At 45.6% G+C, this 23,063-nt stretch overlaps 1 protein-coding gene across 1 annotated transcript in view; it reads right to left on the reverse strand.

Moving 5' to 3' along the window:
* FRMPD4 (FERM and PDZ domain containing 4) overlaps positions 1-23,063 on the reverse strand; it is a 701,451-nt gene that overhangs the window by 652,430 nt on the left and 25,958 nt on the right. The window contains exon 3 of the mRNA XM_054695851.1: positions 19,866-19,993. The gene's annotated coding sequence lies outside the window, so the exon portion shown is untranslated. The remainder of the gene's footprint in view (positions 1-19,865; positions 19,994-23,063) is intronic.

Raw genomic sequence — 23,063 nt, forward strand, 5'->3', positions numbered from 1 at the left:
ACTTCCTTAATAACTTGCCTCCTAAATATGTATCTCCTGGTTAAACATACCATCAGAGAATAGGAAAGTCTCTCCTTACACAAGGGTGTTCAGAGAATAGGAAAGTGTCTCCTTACACAAGGGTGTCCTGAACTAATACAAAAATACATTTTACAGGATACTTTATGGTCAAAATCAACTTTGTTTCTTCTTGAAGAGTGTTCATTGAACGCATGCTTTTAAAGTACACATGGAACATTCTACAGGACAGACTAGACTGGGCACAAAACAAGTTACAACAAATTTATAAAGACTGAACTCACACAAAGTGTGGTGTTACAGAACCTCAGAGGAAGTAGAGCATGATCCACTTTCTGCTGAAGTCTGCTGACGCCAAATAGAAGACAGGCTTCTGTGGCCCTGATGTGGCCCAGATGTGACTGCCAGTGCCAGTCCCAGTGTTAGACCAGGCGGCATCCTGTGCTTCTGACCAACTGGCTACAGATTCAAGGATCCAATAACTCCCTCTCCTTGGACTTCAGAAGCAGCTGCAGGAAGTCCAGGTTGTTAGCTACAGTTCTGAGCAAATGTCTCTACGTCAGAGGCTCGCAAGCCCCTCCTCTCCTAAGGATCAATTAATTGGCCAGAGTGGCTCACAGAATTCAGAGAAACATTTAATTTACTAGATCACCAGTCTATTATAAAAGGCTGTAAGTGAGGTACAGTCAGGTGGAAGAGATGCATGGGGCAAGGTAGGGGGAGGGTGTGCAGAGCTCCAGGCCCTCTCCAGAGCATCCTGTTCCCTGGATGCACGTGTGTGTTCACTGATGGAGGACGAGAATAGAAAGACTGGAAAGGAGATGCCCCAAGACCAGAACCTGACTCACAAGGAGGTGGGGGTCGAGGGGAATAACATGACCATTAACCCAGCTGTAGAGATCGGGACCCTTAGGCGCCAGCACCTTATCACAAGGCATGAGACCCCAGCAGGACCAGACTGCTGTAGGGAGTGGAGCACAGACCGGAGGGGAAAGATATGAGATTGGGCCCACCCTGGAATCTCCAGTCCCTTCCTGGTTTTGCCAAGTTATCCCACATCAGCAACAAGCAGGCCGCTCCACAGAGGAGTGACCCCTCCCAAACAGAAGAAGACTATATCCCTGCAGTCTCTGCATGGGCTCGGGGCAGCACTCCCACCACCCACCTGTGACTATGCAGGTGCCTCTTTTCACCCACTCTCTCCCTCTGCAGGGCAGCAGCTTTCTGGCTGCCCATGACATGCACCTGCCGGGACTTTTCTTCACTGACCTCCCTCAGTGGAGGCAGCTCTCTCAAGGCCACCCACTGCAACCATGCAGGCCTCTCTCAGCAAACCTGTCCCTATCCCTTTCCCTAATAAACCTAACAAACCTGCTCTTTAAATATAACTAACGTCTCTGTCTCGTGGAGAAGCTCGCCTGGGGAACTCGCCGCGGGCCGCTGAAATGGGAGCTCTGGTGAAACCTTTCCCAGAGTGAGCACAAGGACCCCGCAACTCCAAAAACCCTATCATTCACCAACCTGGAAGCTTTTTGAACTCGAAAGGGTTTTTATGGAGACCTCCTTCCAAAGGCACTGATGACTAAATTATTGGCTACTAATTTAACCTCCAGGCCCTCCCCACCCCCTACCCCCACCCCGCCCGGCCCCATCCAGGGGTGGATTCTCCTGGCAAACAGCCCCCATCCTTAGGTAGGCACCAAGTTGCTTCATTACCATGACAAAGACACATTTAGCACTCTCAACACTTAAGAAATCCCAAGGGTTTGGGGGCCTGGAACCAGGAAACATGCACCAAGACCAAAATATATTTTTCTTTAAAGTCACAATATTGCAATGTACACAGCATTCTTAGCAATAGCCAAAAAGTGAAAATAACATAAATGTCCACCAACTTGTGATTCCATAACCACAACATGATCTATCCTTTCAAAAGAATATTGCTCAGCAATGATATGAAATTAATTATTGACACATGCTACAACATGGATGAACCTCAAAAAACATGCTAAAGAAGCCAGATGCAAAAGATGACATATTGTATGATTCCATGTAAATTAAATTTCTGAAGACCCAATCTATACATTTACAAGACAGATAAGTGTTTGCCTAGGTCTTCTGGGGGTGGGCTGGGAGACCCAGGGCTGGGAATTGACGACAGATGGGCTCAGAGGATATTCTGAGAGTGATGGGAACATTCTAAACAAGACTGTGATGACGGTTATGAAGGGGCTGAGAACAGACCTCCCCAAGATGCCGCTTTGGCATGTGGATCATTCTGAGATGAGGTCAGTTGAGGCCTGAGGCTTCAGGAGAAACTTTTACCATTCCCTGCACTATCTAGAAGGAAAATTGGGGGTATTTCCCAGAATTGGAGTTATTACCAGAAACAACCTTTTGGTCAGAGAAAGCTGTCTATGTGACAGGGCAAACATCTAATTACGGAGCATCTGGTCTCCACCCTGAGTCTCCTCATCATGTGAGCCCCCCTCCTCTCTCCCGGAAGCCCCAGGTGGCTACCCCATTCCTTAGCTCAGGATAGATACCCCCATTGTGCCTCATTCTCTTTGGAATCCTTACTTCTATGGCGATCGGATTATCTAGCCAGTCAAGAAGAACCCAGGGGGGCAGCAGATAAAATTTTCTCTCCTCCCCCACAGTTATCAACTCTGTGAATGTACTGCAAGTGAAAACCACTGGGTCAGTTCAATCCCAATTCTTTATTTTACAAATAAGAAAATTGTCTTCTTCAGCCCACAAAAATGTACAAATATCCTCCCAGCACCTTTGTTCTGTGCCTCATTCCTGAACTCTGATGCTGCTTTCTGATTTTTCATGGCGAGGGGCCTATTTCCCATGGGATGAAGATCACCTTAGAATACAGGGCAAGAATGTGTGTTAGATCCTTGCTGAGTTCATCTGAACCAAACTTACTTGATTTATACCCACAAACATAAAACCGGGGCACCTGAGCCATTCTCCTGAATTCATATTGAACATCATGGCTTTTCTACCCCTTAGTTACTCAGCTTGTTCTGCTGTAAATTCCTCAAACACATGTAAGACTATCCAGATCCAGAAGCAAACAAAACAACAGCCTCTAGGATAAAAGCAAAAAACAAATCACAAACTATACTCTCATTGTGAATTAATATTCGTTTCCTTTTTTCATCATTAGTAATATGGAGAATCCTGTATGTAAAATGAGGGGACATGTTGGGTGAGCTCTAAGGTTCCTTCCATTTCTAATGCAACTATGACCCCGTCATTCCTGACTATTATCTGTCATTTCTACCCACTATCACCTATTTCTGCAGTAGTTGAGCATGAGTCTATTTTTGCCACACTATTCTTTTACCACATCCTTAGGAAAGTTAGATTTCTTTTCAGATCCGTAATAGAAGACACCACAGAATCTCAGCTTTCAGACAACCTGAATCTAGGAGTATTTCAAAATAATTTCCTCAAATTTCAACATCAACATAAACATGTAAGGCTCCTAACTGAAAGACCTGACCAGTAGGATTTTTTTTTTTAATGAAAAGGAAGTTTATCGAAGTAGAGTTCTTTTTGACTTTAAAACTGAACTGAAGGCCTCCCTGGTGGGGCAAGGGGTTAAGTCTCAGCTCTATGAAGCTATCGGCAGCCACCACAGCATGAGTTCAACCCCTGGCCAAGGAGCTGATCCACAGGCACAGCAGCCCTCTCCTGTCTCCCCGCTGCTCCCCTCAGCAGTGGATTTCAGTAGATCCGCCTGTTCTGTTCCCCACTCTGTTTCTGGTGAATCCTCTCACCCCTCAGACCTCTGGCCTGTACCCCATTTCTTGTATGCATCATCTTTTTAAAAAATGAAACTGATGAAATATAAAACAAAATAGAATTCATAGATAGTAATATACTTTATAGTCAGAAATGTAATTCACAGTCAGAAACACAAACTCGGCCCCACCTGCCCATGGGCGGTCAAGGATGCTTCAAGTTGTTCATTACAGTAATGGCTACAATTGGGTATTGTTAGGCTCACATTTTTTATATTTTCCCAGTATTAGTGTGTGGGTGGAACAATAAGAAAATGGAAAAGTGAGAATTCTCTCTGGGGAATGCAACGGGGGAAATTGTTGAAAATGGATGAGGATTTTGACTTTTCACTTTTTTGAACTGTCAGACATTTTTGTCATGATCATGTACTTCTTGTACATTTTAAAGCCTAATAAAAATTACTGAAGAACAAAACAGAACTTTTTTCATTTTTTTCATATGCATTTTTCCTTGAAAAAGGGCAACAGCAATAATTACGCTGTAAACGAAAAAGCCTAAACTGTGCCATCAAAAATATTTAGATTCAAATTTCATAACACCCTAGTCATATAGATGTCATAAACTTTCACCAGAGCATAATGGTTACAGGTTTATTTGTCTTCTGCTCCCCTAAATAGTGAGCAACTCCATAGCTGGTTCTTGGTCTTGTTGGCCTCAAACAATAAGCAATGAGTTATGCCACCCACAAAATGGGCATCTTCTGAAACAACAGCACAAAAAAAAAAAAAAATGGAAGTAGTCTCCTGGCAAAGACACATTTAGTCCACATGCTCCAAAACCAGCACCTTCTTCTACATCCTGTGGAAGGACTGCTGGGTGGAGATGCTGCCTTCCTCTTCCCACGGGGGCAGGGAAGCACCATCACTGCCCCTGGGAGGTGCAAGGCATGCTGGGTCCTGCAGTTTCACTACTGCACCCACGAGCTCTCTTCTAGCCTCCCAACCTCACTTTCACAGTCTTATTACCTTCTCTCTGTGCCCAGCACACTGCTTGCTCTCTACTAGTTGTTTAATAAATGTTCCCTAAACTGACTACATCAGTGAGGCCCCACAACCTTCAGCTTCCATCTTTGCCATCTTGGGTGAGCCAGCTTCCTGCATTCCCAGTAGGAGTGATAATAACTACTTCGCAGCGAGGCTGCTTAAATGACACCACGTATATAAAGCACTTAGCACAGTGCCTGGCGTGTAGCAGTCTCCATTTACCTCACCTCTTATTTTAAAATATGTCTCTTCCCAGTGGGGAATACTAATAATTTTCATGAGGTAAAAAATATTCAGCAATCCTTATCTGACTTTTAAATGTCACTGTGAAGGCAGCACAGATGGGCGAGAGAGAACAGTAGCCTTGGTATTTATTTCAGAGGCCCCAAGACCACCCATCTACTCAGTGACTGGCCAGAAGGATGGCCGGCGATCTCCTGGGTGAGCAGACACATCCGGGGTCCAGAGGAAACCAAGTGTGGTGCTGCTCTCTCCGAGTGCCAGGCAGGTGCATGCTCCTGTGCCAGTGGAGACACACACACACACACACCCTCACCCTCGCCCCCCACCCCCGCTCGAGACTCAGAGTCCACAGTTTTTACTAGGGCTTGTTACACAGACACAGTGACCTGCCACAACTGCCAAGCTTCCAGAGTCCCGGAAGGAAGTTGCTGTTTAGCACCCCAGATAGGCAAAACAATCCATCACTTGGAGAATGTTTCAAAAGCAAAGTCCCCAGGTGCCAGCCAACAGTCAACCTTGTTAGGGTGCCTTTTAAACACAGCGACCTCAGGCCTGCTGCGAGAGCTCTTTCCTGCACAGTGTGCAAGTGACAAACTGGGAGCGAGGGCAGAAGGCACAGGACAGGGCCTGGGTGGCGGGGGTGGGGTAGTAACATACACTGAAGGGGGGTGAACCTGTACCCCTAGATCATATACATTGTGGTTAGACCAATGTTACTGCAATAAAAAATACAATCAAAAAAAAAATTGGGGAAAGCAGAGAAAGATGAAATGGTTGAAAGAAAAAAGAGAGAGAATGAAGTCAAGAGAGGACAAGGAACACCAGACAGGAACAAGGAAGCGGGGAAGTAGAAAGAAGAGAAAGCAATCAGCAGGCTGACCCAACCCGTCACCTCAGCCACGCGATGCTCTAACTCCCGCACTCAGTGGCGCTCCCCCAGTGCCCACCTCCCACTCCACTTGCCGAAGTGCCATGTGGCACAGGCCTATTTCCCATGCCCTCTGCTCCTGCACACGCCTGTTCCCTGGGCCCGCCGCTTCGGTGTGATCTGCTTGTTTTGATAAGGAGAGAGGAGGAGGAGGAGGGAGAAAAAGCCCAACAGTGATGAGATGAAATAGGAAAAAGGCATTTTAGCTCAATGGGACAAGCTGGCAATCACAGCTCCCGGAGCCACTCCGAACGTGGAAAGCAGCACGTCGTCCTTCTGGCTCTAGGAGGCAGGCGGCCCTGGGCAAACGCCACCGCGGAATGGGGGCTGCGGTGTTCCAGGGCGCGGTGGGCTCCCTGACTTCTGAGATGTCATTGGTAACTTCTCTCATTTAAACACCTAGTTGCTTTGGCTTTTCTTTTTTTTCCAAGTTGAAAGGCGCTAGGGTTTTCTTCTTCTTTTTCCTGCTCTCAGCGTTCATAAAAGGGGAAGACGACAAAGGAGCTCTTCCTGGCCCTAGTGCCTGTGTAATTGAAAGATATGACAGATCCTTTTCTCCTTTTCTCACATTTTGTATCTTTAAAATTGCTGTCAGACTAAGGCTTTGCCAAGTTTCAACCCCAAGTGAAATCTTACCAAGAAAACGGAAAGATGGATGAAAGCAGATGGATATAGGTATGCTCCTGCAGCCCACGCCCTTAGTAGGGTCTTCTGAGCAAGTTCATCTCGTGTTCAGGGCATAATATTAGTTACAATTATAGGTACGTACGGAAATGTATATGCAGTTGGCTTACATGCATCTAAATAAAAACAGATACACAGAGAAGAGGCAACCAAGAGGCACAGCACAGCTCTGCATTTCCAGTGACCTGAGACTGAGGAGATATTTCTCAACTCCAGAGAATGGAGGTTTAACAAACACATGACTATTTTCAGTAGGAACATTAAACTCACGGACAAACTTGATGTGACTTAGAGCCTTCTAAAAACAGACTGAGCGGCCTTATTTGGTAATGTCAAGGGATGGGCACTGTCGGTGAGGGAGCTCAAGACCAGAGCCCAGAGGCACAAAGACTGAGGAATCGGGGGCAACCCATGGAAGGACTGGGCAGGGGAGGGAATGCACAGGTTCTCACAGAGTCCAAAGACAAAGCGAAGACGGGGCCAATTCCAAAAGCCTTGTTGACATGGGGCAGGTTGCCGGATACAGCCAAAAAGGTCTGAAGTTCGAGTGTGGCGCAGACACAGAAGGGGATTCCAACGGGGTAGAGAGAAGGGGACTGAGAACCAAGAGAGAATGTAAGGGTCAGCAAAGAGAGGGATCCTACTCAGGTCAGACCATGAACAAATTAATCCTAGGATTTTAGCGGCTTTATACAACAAAATGTATTGCTCAAAATACAAGTGCCAGTGCAGGCAGCGAGGGAGCTCTGTCCACACAGTTATTCTGGGTCGCACATTCACAGAAGTCTGGGGCCTAATACTATCCCATCTGCATCACACAGGCTCCAAGGTCTCTGAATAGAAGAAACAGGAAAAGGCAGGGGCACAAAGACTCTTAAGTGATGCAGACCTGCTGTGAGGCTTCACCTCTTCTCATGTTTCCATTGTCAGGAGCTCAGTTGCATCCCTCAACCCAATTAGGAGGAAGGTTCAGGAATGTAGAGGAGGAAATTGACATTGAGTGAGCTCTGCTGCAGAAGGGTGCACTGCCCGGCGCCCATGGGCAGCGCTGCGAATATCCCTTACTTCTGCTCAGGCCACTTGTGATGCTTTCCTGGCATAACGCTAAACCAGCCTGCATCTCCAACATGGTCAATTACCATTGTTTGAGTATTCAAAAAGAAACCAAGGAATGGCCAAAATCCAAAACACTGACAACACCAACCGCTGGCAAGGTTGTAAAGCCACCATTGCTGGTGGGAATGCAAACTGGGGCAGTTACTTTAGAAGACAGTCTGGCAGTTTCTTATGAAACTAAGCATACTCTTACCACATACCCAGCTACTGCACTCCTTGTTATTTACCAAAATGAATTAAAAACTGCACTCATTTCAATCTGAATGATGTTTTTCTACAGGTGTTTATAGCAGCTTTAGTTCTTGCCAAAACCTGGAAGCAACCAAGATGTCCTTCAGTAGGTGAATGGATAAATGGTAGTCCATCCAGTCTGTGGAGAACTACGCAGCACTAAAAAAGCAGCAAGCTATCAAGCTAGGAAAAGTCTTGGAGGAACTTTCAGTGTGTGTTGCTAAGAGAAACACGTCAAACTGAAAAGGCTACATACCATGTGAGTTCAACTATACACAACATTCTGGAAAAGGCAAAACTATGGAGACAACAAAACGATCAGTGGCTGCGGGGGTTGGTGAGGGGGGAGGAAGGGGTGAAAAGACAGGACTTTTCGGGCAGTGAAACTGTTCTGCAAGCTACATTGGTGGACACGTGTCCTCACAGGTTAGTCTAATCCCATCAAGTATGCAACACCAAGAATGTACCCTAATGTCAACTATGAACTTTGGGTAAAAATTAGGTGCCAGTGTAGCTGCATTGACTGTAATAATGCGCTGCTCTGGGCCAGGATACTGACAGTGTGGGAGGCTATGCATGCTGGGCCAGGGGGTCCAGGAACTCTGTGCTTTCCATTCGATGTTGCTGTGAACTTCAAATGATTCTTAAAAAACAGTTTATTAAATAAAAACAAGTGAGCGATATTCCTCCTCATGAGGTGGTAGAAAGGGTGTACTTTCTGGAAAAGGCAAAACTATGAAGACAACAAAATGATCAGTGGTTGTGCAACAGGGTGGTCCCCAGGAAAGGGGGAGGTTCCCTGCCCCACCCAAGGGAGGGTGGAGCTGAGCAGGGAGAGAAGAAGCTGCAGAAGAGACTGAGGAAGGAAGGAGCAGGATGGAGCAAGGAGACCTGGAGGAGGTGCATGGAGCCTAGAGACACGTGAAGAAACTGCGCTTGTCTTTTGGTCGTGGACGGGGTGACACAGATGTGGGTGAGACCCGTGGGGAGGGGACCATGGCAGCTTTTATCTTGATGTTGATTTTGCTCTTTTCCTTCTGGGCTTGTCCAGTTGTTTGTGACCCTTTTCTGTGGGTCCCCACTGGAAGATGCTTTAGACTTGTGGCAGGCTTTGGGGCCTTGCTCTGGGCCAATCCCATATGGATGGACTTTTACCCACGAGGGGATGGGTAACTTTAGGTGCTTCATTTAGAAACTAGACTTTTTGCCTTACCTGTGTTGTTTCCTAGTTTTATTAAAGTTCCTTCCCATTAAAGTCTCATATGTTTTGTGTTGATGCGGCGGATGGCAGAACCCATTTAGAATAGGCAGGTTTGCGGGGTTTGGGCTGCCCCTCTCCCTGTCCTATAACAGTTGCGGGAGGGGGGAGGAAGGGGTGACTAGAGCACAGGGTGAGGGTCCCTGATTGCCATGCTGCTTGATGTGGGGAGACACCAACTCTCAGGGGAGGGGGCATTTGAAAGGTCACCCCATGGATGCTTTCTTTTCTCTGCAGCATGACTGCTAAAAGGTCACCTAGTTTGAGTTAGAAAATCTTCAGAGAATGGAACGTCAGTGCCCCTTTGATGAACCCTTTCAATATCTCAGTGAAGCACTTTGCCCAAGAGTTACCCCTGCATCGAGCCAAACTGTCCCCCCACACTTCCCACCCTTTACATACACCCCTGGGAACCAGAAAGACGGCAGTGGGTATCCAGAGGCAGACTGTATCTATTCAACAGAAATGCCCCAGTGAACGCTGAGCCCCGCCACAGAGGTGGGCAGTGGGAGAAGATGAGTCAGGGATTGGGGACCACCAGACAGACCCAGGACAGACAGCAAACAAGGCTCGGGGTGACACTGAGGTCCTAGAGGACAAGGGCGGGACACAACTTAGGTGCTCTGAGGTTCTCGCTGTGGGGGGCCACTGGCAGGTCTGGCCAGAGGACACATTCATGTGTTTTTGCCAGGTTGATCAAGCTCTTGATGAATGCTGATTTGGGGCGACACAACTTCCCTAAGTCAAACCTTCCCCAAAGGGTCTTCTAAACTGGGTGCAGCCAGAGAGAGCTATCTTCTCAGGTATTCACAGCCTTATTTTAAATATATAAAAGAATCGTGCCCAGTCAAGTGGGTACTTCTCATTCCTTATTTTACTTGGCATTCCTTTAAAATCAAACATGCTCATCGTCACACTTTGCCATCCCTTGCCATGACCTTCTCTGTCTCTGGCCCATGCTCTCTTAGCCTCCTTCCTGGGAATCTAGTGATGGTTTCCTTTAAGTCCAACCCCCTGTTCTATTACAGCCGCGTCACGTACACGAGACGTACCTGCTGGGTTACCTGCCGCTCTTGTGGTATATCCACACTCACATGCTGATGAACCCCAAATGTGTCTGTCTCCAAGGGTCTCTCTCCTTCTCTCCCACTGCCGACTCATCTCTGCCTGGCCAGACCGACACCAAGTGCTCGCGGGCTCACTGCATGCACACGCACGCCCACACCTACCCAGTGCCGTCACTGGGAAGCCAGAGTCACCCCGCATCCTCACCGCTCCATGAACACCCATCCCCAACTCTACCTCCCCCCCCCCCCCCGACCCATGCTCCCTCATTTGGACCAGTGGAATATTCTGCTGTAAGCATCACGTTTTTTTGTTCTATTATAGTTTAGGTGCTTTTATGATGAGCAAGTTTCTTAATTTCATTTTACCCCGTTTCCATCTAGGATCCCACAAGTCACTCCCTGACACTACCCTCTGGTCGTCTCAAGATCTCTAGACACTATGCTTTATGTCACAGTCTCTTGCTTTAGAAAAATCCAATTTCTGGTAATTTGCTGCTTCATGTAAATGGAGATTTAAAACATCTTCCACACACCCAAATTTCCAGGCGCCCTGCTTCCCAAGATTCTGCATTAATGCAAAGTAAGGCAAGATTTGTCCTCAAAATTATCCCATCAAAACCAGTCTTTATTCGGGCTTTCCTATTACAAGCAGTCTCTCAATTACTTAATTTTGAACAACAAAGCACTACTTGGGGAGACACATTAACCTGAAATGCTCTCAATCAAACTCAATTGGGTGCTTAGAGAGGTCACTTGACATGATGGGGGAAGGCGAGTCAGTATGTGCAGGCTGAGTCGTCACGTTTGGGGAATGACTTCAAGCTGCACCTTTGGGTGCCCTAGTCTAAGGCTCTTTTTTAAAAAAAATCAGTTTATTACAATATGCTAAATGCTTCTGTTGAGGCGCTCACTACACATCAATGGGTGTGTGAATCACGGTAAGATTTCTAGTGGCAGAATCATCTCGCTCAGGTTCACCAAGTCCTGCAATCACACAGCTCACTGGAAGTGTGCCTGGCGCGGCTCTCAAGGGGCTTGATGGGGAGGAGCAATGGACGTCAGTGTGCGTGTAGGAAGCTTGGGAAAAATGAGTGAAAAAGAGCACTTTTGTATAGCAGTATGTTTATATGAGGTTTTACATGTGTGTGCAAAATTAAACTTTAAGATAAACATTATAGGTAGACATTTGGCCGCTTTAGCGCTTTCCCTAAGTGTTGTATATTCAAGTTAAAGAAAAGTTGTCAACTTGCTCAGTTAGGAAAATGATTATCTGACTTATAATTCAGGATCCATTTAACATTTAGGCAAAGGCGAGCTACATCTCCAGTTCCAGCCCTCCGCTGCCCTAAGCCTGTCTATTTCATGCTCTTCCCACCACTGGCAATGTCTCTTGACTCTTCATTCTATTATTAAAAGCAATAATATTCCCTGCTCTCCCTCCTTCACTCCTTTTTTGTCTCCCCCTAACAGGGTGATGCCCAGGAAAAGGGGAGGTGTTGCCCTGTAACAACCCCACCCCCACCATCTGATTCTAAAACAAAACTGTTCTGTGATTTGCCCACCAAGAGTCACAAAATGCTGCCCCTTAAGTGAAAGATGGCATAGATGTGGTCTGTTTGATTTAAATAGAAACTTATCCATCAGTTTCTCAGTATTTTAAACTGAGAGAGATCTCCTATGATTGAAGTGCTATTTTCTTAATATTTATTTTGGGCTTTAGTCTTTTTGCTCTCAGTTCCATGACCTTCACCCTAGAATCCTCAGTCATCCAGCTGCCTGGTGAGAAATCAGAATTCACTTCAGAGGAAATTTGAAGAAAAGGTCCAAGGGAATATTCATCTTCTGATCTTTAAAAATTGGCTTATAAAGCAAAACACTAATCTTCCCAAACTAGCTGTTTTCTTGAGAGAGGATTTTCTAGATTACTTTTGCCCCTCTTAAGTCTGCCAAGGGTAAAGCTTTGAGGACCCGGCCCCACTGATTTTCACAGAAGCCTGCTAATAGGCAGTACTTCCATCTCTGCCACATGGCCACATGCTATGGCCGCCATGAAACAGGTATGAAGAGGGTCACCACACAGCCCACCTTGACTTGCACATACCAGTTTATGCCTGTCTGCGTATCCCACCCAGCTCCTAATAGCCAAATGACATATAAACATTTTGTTTATACGTTGATACATGTTGCCCTTGCATAAACCCTGAAAACATTACACTGAATCAAAGATGCCAGATGCAGAGACAAGCTGTACAGTTCCATCATGTGGAATTGTAACAAGGTGGCCTGCAGGAAAAGGGGAGGATCCAGGCTCTCTGCCCCATCCAAGGGAGGGCGGAACTGCACAGGGAGGTGGAGAAGCTGGAGAGGAGACTGGGAGTCATACAGAAAAGGTAGGAAGAAGGATGGAGACCATCAAGGAGACCTGGAGGAGGCCCATGGAGCAGAGGGACATGTGAAGGAACTGCGCTTGTGTCTTGGTCCTGGACTGGTTGACACAGACATGGGTGAGAGACCTGTGGGGAGGCTGACAATGGCAGCACTTATCTTGATTTCGATTTTGCTCTCTCCCTTCCAGACTTTTCCGGACCCATATGCCTCTTTTCTATGGGTCCCCATGAGGAGGTGCAGACTTTTGGGCCTCAGCAGTCCTGCTTTGGGCCAACCCTGTTTGGCTGGGCATTTACCCAGGAAGGGATGGGTAACGCAGGGTGCTTGATTTGGAAACTGTATTTTTTGTCCTGTCTTTGTTGCACATTAATTGTATTAAAGTTCCTTTCCGTTAAAGGTCTTACACATTAGAGTACATTTTGTCTTGATGCAGCGGGTGGCAGAACCTAGAGTGGGCAGGTTTGGGGGTTTTGGGGTACCCTTCACCCTGCCCTGTAACAGACTATCTGGAGTACACAAACCCATAGGACAGAAAAGAGATTCATGGTTGCCGGGGGCTAGGAGGAGAGAAGCGGCTGGCTACCTGTTAGTATGGGCTTTCTTTGTGGGGTCCTGGAAATGTTCTGGAATTGGATATCAGCAATTGTTGTATAACTTTGTGAATATATTCAAAACTACCAAACTGTAAACTTTCAAAGGGTGGGTTTTACGGTATGTGAATTACACCTTAAAATTTTAAAAAAGAAGAGAGCAGCATTTCCTCATGGCTCAGAGTGAACTAACAGCTAACAAGAGTGACTTTTAGGTGTTGTTGGTGTTTTGCCATTAACCAGTAGAAGGGGGGTTGGGAGAAAGCCTTAATTAGGCTAAATAAAGGAATGAGATTTTTTTCCTTTCTATAATGTGGTGTGAAAAGAATGTTCTGACCTCATGATATGAGTAAAGATCCAGCTCTCTGATTCTCTTCCATTTATTTATTTTCACTGGGGACAGTGAGCTGGCAACCCTGTATGAAAACCACCCTCTCTGTTCATTAGCAGCAGCAGCAGCACCCACTTTAGATGGGACACACACGCCAGGGCGCTGTGCCCCAACCAGCATCACCCGCTCACACTGCCCACCGAGTTCTGAATATATTGGGATTTGCAATTCCTGGCCAATGAGTCAATTCTAAAAGTTAAAGACCAATAAGCAATGTTTATATTTGTTTCAGTTAAGGGTACTTTGGGCTGTAAATAACAGTACCTTTAACAAAGAGGGATTGCTTTCTCTCATACAGCAAGAAATCTGAAAGTGGGTAATTACTGAAAATGCATCGAGCTCTATCATAAGACCCCAATGTTGCAGAGGCTACTAGCTAGCTTCCGAATATCTATTTTCTCTTTTCTGTATGACTTGAAGCCTGAGATTATTTGAAGGGATACTCTGCCAAGCTAAATACAAAATTTCCTGTGTCCCTTACAACTAGGAGAATTTCAGATACTCCTGGTCAACAGGATATAAGTAAAAGTCACTGGAGGGGACTTCCATGAAGTCCCACTGCACTTCCTATTAAAGGACTTTTGCTGCTTGAAACAAACGGCATCGACACAGAACCTACACTGGAACCTGGGGTATGCTGTACTCCAGGTTCTTTGAATTCCTCATTCCCAACTGCCCCCTGCTGTGGAAGGGCTCAGCTCTTTTACCCACTAGATCTACTCAAATTAAAGCAAGACAGTTGTTTGAACGGTAAGTACAAAGTTGCAAATGCACTAAAATCACGAGGCCATGAGTATCATGAGATACAGGCTCATCCTTCATAATGGCTAGGATGTGGTAACGAGTCCCTGAGTGGATGACTGGATAAAGAAAATGTGGCATATATACACGATATTGTTTAGCCTTTAAAAAGTACACCTTGCGATATGTGACAGTATGAATCAACCTGAAGGACATTATGTAAGTGAGATAAGCCAGACATAGAAGGACAAATTTCATGGGATTCCACTTACATGAGGGCACTAAGAGAAGTAAGACTCCCAGAAACAAAGAGTAGAATGGAGGTTGCCACGGGGCTGAAAGGAGAGGAAAATGGGGAGATGCTCCCCAATGGATATGCAGTTTCAATTACACAAGAGGCATACATTCTACAGAGCCGCTGCTTCTGTGGTGAGCAATGCTGTGCTGTGCTCGTAAACATTTGTCAAGAGGTTAGATGTCATGTACATGTTCATACTATAATTTAAATTTTTTGAAGATACAGACTCTTGCAGATGACTCAAGAATATATATGTGTGTGATTTTCAGCTATATAAAAAAGTTTTTGTTCTTATAGCAAATGCATCACACCCCAGGAAAACATCCTTTGGCAGTCCCAATTGAAGCCAGGCTTACAGGCATGTCTCTGACCTTGCATGTGCCTCTCTCGCTGTGCCTGTCACTTTGTAACAGACTTCTTTGTGTTCTCATCTCTTTCCTTGCTGCCCAGGAACCTTCTGAGGTCAGCAACCGCTCATCTCTATATCCTTACAGATAAAGCTCATTACTTAACACCAGATAAATGTTTTATAAATACTGGCTGCTTTGAATAAAGCTCTAGATAAAACTCATTACGCTTTGAAGGCGGCCCATCAATAAATTAAATCTGAAATTATGTGCATTTGCAATTTGTACACTCTACAGAAAAGGAAACCCCGTTTGAAAAGGACTCAAGTCTTTCAGCACTTGACTTTGATGACCTGCAAAGAAGGCCAAAGAGAGCATCTCCTTCCCCCTGACAGGTATTTATTATTTACCCTTCCCATCAGAACCCATGGATTTTGTTCACGCTTCCTTCCTGCTCAAGCATCCCCGAGAGGCGTAATGGCGATGTGGAGTCCCTAATGTCTTTGGTGCCCCCTCCCAGCCTCCTATTTTAGGGCGAGAGGATGAGCTCATTTGTGGAAAGTCTTGCCAGGCTCTGCATATGGTTTGTAATATAAATAGACCATATCTTAGGCATATCAGCAAGATAGAGGAGGCTTGCCCTCCTCAAAGTCTGCTGAAGTAGAAATTCTCACCTAAAAAAAAATTAGGCAAGCCACCTCAACTTCTCAGGGAATTTAAGGATGTGTTGTGTGAAAAATTTCAGTCTTTGGCAAATTTAGATGAATCCTGGACTATGCAAAAATAAAAAATGCCAAAACTAAAGACTAAATGATAATCCTGCTTAATTTCAGACCTTTACCTATCACTGGGCTTTGTGACTGTGCATTTATTAAAATCAATCCAGGTTCATGATCTGGGTTATAACCTATTGTATTACCCTAAACAAAGTGGTTAAATTCTATTTTGTCATTTATAAATAAAACCCGATGAGGACACTCACTGATGGCATGAGTTCCATTAAAGTAAACATGAATCTACAAGGTAAAGCTGATCCTAAAGCTCACTGTTCCAAAGCTGCACGGTAGTCACAAACAGAGCTCTCTCTAATCTATTTCAACATCTGATTATTTGGATTTTTAAACCTTTTTTATTTGAAATAGCTTTAAGATTCACAAGAATTTGGAAAAATAATACAGAGTTCTGTGAACCCTGCACCCAGCTTCTCCAACTGAGAATATAACTACAGGACACTGTCAAAACCAGGAAGCCAACATTGATACAACACCATTAACTAATAACCTGATTTGGATATCACGCTTTTGCTGTAGTTCTTTGGAGGGTAAGGGGTGGAGTGTATACTCCTATGGAATTTTATTACATGTTTAGCCAGGTGTAACCACCACTACAACCAGGGTACACATGGTTATTATTTTTCCACATTAATGGAAGCCCAACAATACACTGAGCTCTGCTGGGCACATTCAGTCATGTGCCCAATACCGATACAGCTGAGAAATACATCATTAGGAGATGTCACCGTGTGTGAGCCTCACAGAGGCGTATGAGGCTGCTGCCAGCCCATAGTGCTACAGCTTGACCATGGCTGGGACATCATAGACAATAGGCACTTGGAGACCACCATCACATATGGGGTCTACCATTGACCAAAACATCACTATGCAGCCACATCTGCATGTAGAACTCTCACAAGGTCTATACACTACCTGCATTTTGGAATGAGGAGACGTGATTGAAAGCACAAAGTAGATATTCCTCTTTCTTCTGCTCCATTAGTGTCAGGCCCGTGGCTAAGAGGCGTTCTTGGCCTATGACGTTCATTTCAATAAAAGATATTGATTTTGCTCACCTTTATGCTGGGCTTTCACTAAGTCATTGTTCTTCCATTTCCAATGCCTAAGTAGGGGTGCACGGGGTCTGCTCACTGTCTGTGCTCTCACTAACCGTGGAGGGAAGAGGTCACAACACAGGGGCCATCCTGCAGCTCAGGGTGGCAAAGGCCCTAGGTCTTAAGTCCTTCTTGCTATTCCTTGAAACTCAAGCAACTCTATTCCTGTTCCTGTTTTTCTCCTACACCCAGACTACAGCATCTTTATCCTCAGAGGATTATTTCTAAAAATGAATTGAGAAAGGAGGAGAAACCTGCGAAGGTTTGGTTGGTTCCCACCTGTTACTGTGAACCTCCTGTTTCGTTTACTTCCCTAATAGGGAACACGGCCCACTGCACTACCTCAGGCCTCATGAAGTCAGAAAATGTATGATCTTGATGCTTCCTTTGTCCCTGTCCCTTCCACTACCACTGGGGGTCCCATATAGGAAATATGGTGGGGCTCATTGGGGTTTAGCCCTTACCTGGGTCTTGCTCTTACCTCTTGTGGGGTTTAGCCCTTACCTCTTGTGTGACCTTATCTCTGCCTTTCATCAGCTGCTAAACCAAGTCCAGCCTAGACCACGGGGACCCTGCGTAGGAGTGTTTCTCCTCTCTCATGGCCACTCCTTCTCACCTCCTCTCTCCAACCTCCAAAATTGGAGTCCTTGGGTACCATCCACAGCCTTTTCCCTAAAACAGAGATTCTCCACCAGGGGGGATTTTTACCCCAGGGGGCATTTGGAGAAATGTTTCGCTGTCACAGATGGAGGGGCAGGGAGCAAGTATGCTACTGGCATCTAGTGGGGCAGTGGCCAGGGACACTACTAAGCATCCTATGTTGCACGTTGTAAGAAAGACAGATCTCACAATGAGGAATGATCACACCCTAATTGTCAGTAGTGCCAAGTTGTAAAATCTTGCCCTAAAAGATCTTATTAAATGCCACAATACCCAGATTTAGCATGCAAGATGATGGCTCCCAAATTTCATTCTCTAGTCCTACCTCCTCCTCCAACTCCAGGTTCTTATATCACCTCCACATGTCTGTTCAGTGCCTTGAACTTAACTTATTCACCATTAAACTCTTGTGGTCACCCACAAATCTGCTTCTCCCCCATACTGATGATGGTGCCATCCAAGTAGTCATCCCAGATTCAAGTTCTGATTCTATAGGCATACCATGATAAGAATCAAAGAACAGTGGAGCTGTTAGAATCTGATCTGGAATATAAGGAGAGCAAGACCCAGAAGTGTATGACATCTTCTGTCTGAATCTACACACTTAATTTGACAGTAGAGAAAGAACAAGAACTACAGTTTCCTCTAGAGGATATGAGGTCTTCCTGTAGCTGACTTAGTTCCCTTCAGTAAAATATGGAGCTCAGGTACTTTCACTTCATTAGTTTTTCTGGGTCACTGTTAGGCAGACAGTTCTTAGAGTGCTGGGGTCAGTGGCCTACGCCCATGGACCACACTTGGACGGCTGCCTGCTTCTCTACAACTGTGAATAGAACAATTTTATCATTTTTAAATAGTTGGGGGGAAATCCAAAGAGCAATAGTAATTCATGACATATAAATGTTCTATCAAAAATAAATTTCACTGGGCCTCCCCGGTGGCGCAGCGGTTGAGCGCTGGGTTGTGAAGCTCCCCGTGGCCTCTGCAGTGCCTCTGCAGTGCCAGTTTGATCCCCGGCTGCTCCCCGGCCACCGGAGGAGGGTCCCACATGGCGCGCAGACCTCTCCTGCCGCCCGCTGCTCCCCTCAGCAGTGTCCTTCGGTCCTTCTGCCTGCTCTGCTCCCTGCTCTGGCTCTGGAGAATTCTCTCACCCTCCCGCGCTTCTGACTGTACCCAGTGCATGTATAAACAAACAAACAAACAAACAAATAAATAAATACGTGCCTCTTTAAAAAAAAAAAATTAAAAAAAAATTAAAAAAAATAAATTTCACTGTCTGTAAATAAAGTTTTACTGGAACATGACCACATTCGTTCCTGCCTTGTTTGTGGCTGCCCTCAGGAGCCGTCAGGACTGACAACTGCGTTCACACTGTGTGAGCAGCAAAGTGAAATATAGGTATTATCTGAGCCTTTTCAGAAAAAGTCTGGTGACCCTGATGTATGACAAGAGCTCCAATTTTAAAGGGTTAAAAAGTCACATGCAGATTTCAGCTGTCTCAGCTGGCAGAGCGACCTTTGAGTGTGATCCAATGTCTGTGAGCTTCACGTTAAATGGGGATAATACTTTTCTTGAAGAATTGTCAGGGCTATTAGCAGCAATGCCTACAAAGCTTTGGAGTACAGTAGAGACTCAATAAAGATGGGCAATAGCAGTACTGATTATCAGCACAAGCTCTACCCCCAAAATTCCCCCTTTGACATGTTCTGAGAGTTTCTGTGTCAAATGCTTTTCTCCAAAATCAAATACACAACTGAAAATGACTGTCCGAATCCCGTTCATCCATTAGTTGGGTATTGACAGGAAAAGTTCCCCTCGCATCATGTTTTGACAGCAAACTGAAGGAAGGTTAATATCTTCATAATTCACATGTCATTGCACCCAATCATGAATTCCCTGAGTAATTAGTTTCCTGGAAGATTGTCTCCTGTGTGATAAAGGTGACACTATCCGAAATAGGAAATCAACATGACCTGCCTAATCCTCTAACTTGCTTGCCCCAAGAATGATAGAAAACAAGTTAACAGAAAATGGAGAAACCAACACTAAGCTAGTAAATAGCAAAAACCAACAGCCCCCCGGCCACCAGAACCCCACTCGTTCAGATTTCCTGGAGGGCACTTAGAGTGCCGCAGACGCAGGTACTGACCTTGCTTTTTGACTGGCATCCTGCCGGCTTCCAGGGACAATAGATTGGGGCATGCCCGGCACTCACCTTGCCCATGGCTTCCATTCAGGAACTTGACCTCAGCCCAGGCCACCTCCAGTCCTTTAGGAAATTCTGCCATCCCTGGTGGCTCCTTCACTCTGCCTCGGGCTTGCCTCCTGGCTTACATCTCATTCCTGGAGTAGAAAAGAGGTCAACTCTAGCTCTTTTTCTTTGTGTGACCCCATCCTTTTCCCCTCTTGCATACCGCCATTTTCCTCTGCTCTTGAAGGCAGTGTTTGCTGAGCAGAGAGTCACGTCTAGCCTCCTCAGACCTCCTATTCCTGCTGAACTCCCCTTCCTATGGTACTTTCTGGGATGATCCACATCTCTCACGAGTGACAAAACGTCATCTTGCTAATTAACATATGGCCTAATTATGGCTGTGTTACACTTTAGAAGACAGAATTAAAGTCGAAGCGACCTAAGTAATTAGGAGTGGTAGAGACAAATGAAAGGAGCAGCAATAAAATGGAGGCGGACGACGACTTGGCCATGCTCGGTGACACTGAAAACAAATGACCAAGATCAGGTGTAGGGACACCTTGTGAAGCACCGCAGGCTGCCTGCTGCTGTAAAGAGAAAGTGTCCCATGGAGGGCAAGGTGGGATTTTCTCTCCTCCTCTCCCTCTACTATCTCGGGTGCTGAGATAGTACTTGAGGTGGTGCTTGATAAGATAGTACTTGAGGTGGTACTTGATAAATGAATCACAGAACTTTGCCCCCCAAAGGTGGTTTTTTCACACAGTGCTACAGAAGCAGCAGGATGGCGGGAGTGGCGGGGGAAGGGGTGACAGCTTAACTGATGTGCTGAGGTTGACACCGCTGTTGATGCTTCCTGTTCTGTTAGGATTAGGACAAACTAGGACACAATGCGTGCATTGGCTTCCCCCAAAAGTTGAACTTGGGTCAAGGCTGTGAGTACTGGTCATTTATTTATTTATTTATTTTTTTGGAGGGGGCAGATCTTGGAAACCCTGGTTCTGAGTGAGAAAGGGGACAGGGAAGGGAAGGCTGGCAACAGAAGGTGTGTTGGCCAAGTTAGCACTGTGGGCCCCTGGGGCTCAATCCAGCCAGGGAGCTAAGGGAGAAACAGTAGAACAGGGGTCAGCCAGCTATTCCTGTAAGGGGCCAGAGAGCAAATACTCTAGGTTTGGGGGGCCACACAATGTCTTTCAAAGTGACTCAATTTTGCCATTGTAGAGAACAAGCTGCCACAGATAGTACATAAATGAATGGGTACGGCTGTGTTCCAAAAAACCATTATTTATAGAACCAGGCAGCAGCCTAAGGGCTGGAGTTTGTCAACCCCTTGCTGTAGAATAGTGTTTCTCAAACTCTCGTGGTAAAGAAGCAATTTTTTAAATGTCCAATTCACTGCAATACAAGACTTTTGTAAATACAACAGAATATGGATTACTAGAAAAGTGAAATTTAAACAGACATACAAAACACAAATCTTATTATTAGAATCAAAGACACACCATGTCTCTGTCCCATTGCTGCAAGAATTTCTAAATTCTTACTCTGAGGTTCTGCACCTAACATATCCCACATGGGCTGTGTTCTTGACCTCAGCCATGGCCGTCAGCATAGTTCTCAGCCCTGTTGTCCCTCTTATCAAGTGAGGCGGCCAGGACTGGTACCCACTGACTCCCGCCCATCATTATCAAAGGCTGCTTCCAGAAACATTGACTACTGGTCCTTCTGGCCTGCCTGGCACATGAACCAAGCACACTTCAGCAGTTCAAGAAGGTGGAGAGGTCCGGGGTGCCTGACAGGAAGCCACAGACATGCATGGGAAGAGTGAGAACTGAGGCTGTGGACAGAGCACTGTCATGCCACTAAGTGTGGTAGAGTAGAAAGAACATGGGCTTCGGAAGGCAAAGAAATTGGGATAAGAGTCCTGGTTCTGCTACCTAAGCTGTCTTTCCATTTCCTTATCTGAAAGATAAGTATATATAGTAAAGGTATCTCAGTTTTATATTTTTATTTATTTATTTATTTTTTATGGAGGCATGTTTTTATTTATTTATTTGTTTGTTTGTTTTGTTTATACATGCACTGGGTACAGTCAGAAGCGTGGGAGGGTGAGAGAATTCACCAGAGCCAGAGTGGGGAGCAGAGCAGGCAGAAGGACCAAAGTACACTGCTGAGGGGAGCAGCGGGCGGCAGGAGAGGTCTGCGCGCCATGTGGGACCCTCCTCCGGTGGCCGGGGAGCAGCCGGGGATCGAACCGGCGCTGCAGAGGCTGCGGGCAGCTTCGCAACCCAGCGCTCAACCGCTGCGCCACCGGGGAGGCCCTCAGTTTTATATTTTACTTGTTTAAGATAATTCTAGGTTTATAGCAAAACTGACAGGAAGGTACAAAGAGATCCCACATACTCTCTGCCCCCACATGTTCACAGCCTCCCCCATGAGCAATAGCCCCCATCATAGTGATACATTGGCCACAACTGATAAACACACAGGGACACCTCACCTTCACCCAAGTCCACAGCTTATCTCGTGGGTCACTCTTGGTGGCGTACATTCACCCATGGTGGTGTCCATGGGTGTGGACAAATATGAGTGACAAGTGCGCCTCACTATGGTATCAGACAGTGTTCTCACTGTGCTAAAAACCCTGTGTGCCATTCCCTCATTCCTCCTTCCCCTAAGCCCCTGGAAACCAATGATCTTTCTATTGCCTCCATAATTGTCATTTTCAGAATGTAATGAAGTTAAAATCATACACTATGTAGCCTTTTCGGGTTGGCTTCTTTCACGGAAGCATGCCTTGAAGGTCTCTCTGTAGCTTTTCATGACTTAATAATTCATTTCTTTTTAGCACTGAATAATTAGTCTATGGTCTGGATGGACCCCACTTTATTCACCTACTGAAGGATGTCTTGGTTGCTTCCATGCTCTGGTAATTAGAAATAAAGTTGCTATAAACATCCAGGTACAAGTTTTTATGTAGCCTGTTTTCATTCTCCATTGGGTAAATAACAAGGAGCACAATTGCTGAGTCATGTGGTGAGAGCATGTTTAGTTTTGTAAAAAACTGTCAAACCATTGTTCAAGGTGGGTGTACCAGTGATAAAGTTTCTACTGTTTCCACCAGTGATAAAGTTTCTATTGTTTCACATCCTTGCCAGCATTTGGTATTGCTGGTATAGGTAGACTGTGGTATCTCATTGTTTTCATTTGTATTTTCCTGATAAA

Source organism: Talpa occidentalis, unplaced genomic scaffold (genome assembly GCF_014898055.3).
Source record: "Talpa occidentalis isolate TD23 unplaced genomic scaffold, MPIMG_talOcc4v2.1 talOcc4.15, whole genome shotgun sequence".
Lineage (NCBI taxonomy): Eukaryota > Metazoa > Chordata > Mammalia > Eulipotyphla > Talpidae > Talpa > Talpa occidentalis.